Source organism: Penaeus japonicus, unplaced genomic scaffold (genome assembly GCF_977035675.1).
Source record: "Penaeus japonicus unplaced genomic scaffold, GWHDUDI00000001_assembly GWHDUDI00000026, whole genome shotgun sequence".
NCBI lineage: Eukaryota > Metazoa > Arthropoda > Malacostraca > Decapoda > Penaeidae > Penaeus > Penaeus japonicus.
In genome coordinates, this window is record NW_028234428.1 from 7,155,274 (window position 1) to 7,157,773 (window position 2,500).

Below are 2,500 nucleotides of genomic sequence, written 5' to 3' on the forward strand. Positions count from 1 at the left end.
AATATAAAAGCATTGCATGTATTTTGGAATGCATCTGTGGGTGTCTGTGTGTGGGTGAGTCCACGTGTGGGCTTGGGGTGTTGTTTGTTATGATGTTTTCATGTCATTAAAACTTAATTATTTTGTTCGTCTTCATTCTCTCTTGAAAGAAATATCATTAAAAATAATTATTTTGATGTTGGTAATTAGTAATGGTTATGATGGGATATCATAAGGGTAAAAAGGATAATGATATTCATGATTGTGAGAATTATGATGGCAATAGTGTTAGCATAATAAGATATGATAGCATGATAAGATGATATGAAATAAAACGATAAGATTATCTCTAACAACATTTATAAATAACCGTTCTTATTATAATGATTGTCCTTTATTTCCCCACCACCATCATCACTATGATATTTATTCCCTTTATCATCATCTTCAATTTTAAAAGTAAAAGTAAATATAACATCTTGTATACATACAAAGCAACTTACGTATTTTAATAGATTTTCTTTTTATTTATTTATGAATTCCTATTTCATTTACTTTTTGATTCGTTGATTTACATATTCATAAATAAATTTATTCACGCGTTAGATTTATTTAATAAGACTGATTAAGAGTGGATGACAAGGATTACACTCGTTTGTGGGAGCTAAATGACAATTAATAGTATTAAGGAAAATAAGTTGAAGTTAAGCTAAAAACAAATCATATTCTAAGTGTTAAATCGTGTTTTTTTTTTCTTTTTTCTCTCTCTTTTTTTTGCGGGTAAACATTAAGCAGAGAATTCACATTTAATTTTAAATGTTAAAGACATTAGCCAAAAAACTGAGATGGAGAACGATCAACAGTCATGCAAGAAATTTCTCATGCACGGAATCATAAACGTGAAAGAGAAGTGATAGAATTATAGAGAGAGAGAAAGAAGAAGAAAAAAAAAAGTGAAGCAAAAATAATTGGACAGTGATTTGGATTCAGTTCGTGGATAAAGTGATGATGATAATGGTAGTCAGTGTCATCATATTGATAATGGTATTAGTGTTATTATTAGTAATATAGATAATAATGATGATTTTATTCGTGAGGATAATGAGAATGATAATGATGAGGATAATGAAAATAATGAGGATAATGATGATGATTTTATTATTCTTACTTATTATTATAATTATTATTTATCGTTATTCCTAATATTCTTATTATTATTATTCTTATCATTATTGTTATTATTGTTATTATTTATATTAACATTATTATCATGATTGTTATTATTATATTATCAAGGTCATTATTATTGATGCTATTATTAATAGTACCATTATCATTATTATTATAGTATTATAATGATAATTGTGATAATAATAATGGTGCTCATATTGATAGTAATGATGATAATAATAGCAGAAATAGTAATAGCAATGTTGATAAGAACGATAATGATGATAATCACTATCAAAATGATAATGATGGTAAAAACGATGATAATGATAATGATGTTGATGATGATAAGGATAAGAGTAATGATAATAATTAGAATATTGATGGTCATAATAATGACACTAAAAAACTATTTATAATAACAATAAACTGTGGTGATGATGATGATGGTGATGATTATAATGAGAAAATAATAGTAACAGAAAATAATGATAATAATGATAATAATTATACTGATGAAGATAATGATAATAACAATAATGATGATATTGATGATAACAATAATAATAGTAATCATAAATTGATAATAATTATTATTATGTTAATTATAATGATAATTATAATCGAAAATAGAAATGGCGTTGATGATAATAATAAGGATGAAAATAACTGCACCGCAAGCAAGCAAGGCAGTGGCAATATCCATGTTGCAATGAAGGAATCGCTTTAGCATTTTTAGCATGAATCAATTTTTTAAATTAAAACAATAAGAGTGATAGTTATAACAATATTGATGAGCCATTAACCACAGAAGTGATAATGGTGATAATGGTAATATATACAATGACAGCAATAGTGATATATCAACTATAGTCCAAACACCATAGACAGGTAACCACACGAATACCAAATTAATAAAGATATACCGAATATCTAAGTCATCAGAGACACCTCAACACTTCTACCTCAACAACCACACGCACATACACGCCCACGAACACACACGCGCCCCATACACGCACACGCACATACACACACATACGACACACTTGCCCCTCCCATTTGTCCTATTAACGTCTAATGAGCTACAAACACCTCCACGGTCCTTCCTTAATGGATTTCGTGACGAGCTAATGACCCCAGACCCCCACGTGTCGATGATGGTGAATAATTGAATAACAAGGCCCATGGGTGCCCCTTGGTCAGGCCCTTAGGAAGTACAAGTTACTCCTCCTTGCGGCAGGAATGGGGGCTGGGGAGGGGTTCTAAGGGGTAAGGGGGGAGGGGTAAGGGGGGAGGGTAGGTGTGGGTAGGGAGGGAAGTTGGGGGATGAGGGGGAAGGAGAGGAAGG

At 30.6% G+C, this 2,500-nt stretch overlaps 1 protein-coding gene across 1 annotated transcript in view; it reads left to right on the top strand.

Moving 5' to 3' along the window:
* LOC122255978 (fibroblast growth factor receptor 3) overlaps positions 1-2,500 on the top strand; it is a 139,497-nt gene that overhangs the window by 100,586 nt on the left and 36,411 nt on the right. The window lies entirely within an intron of this gene.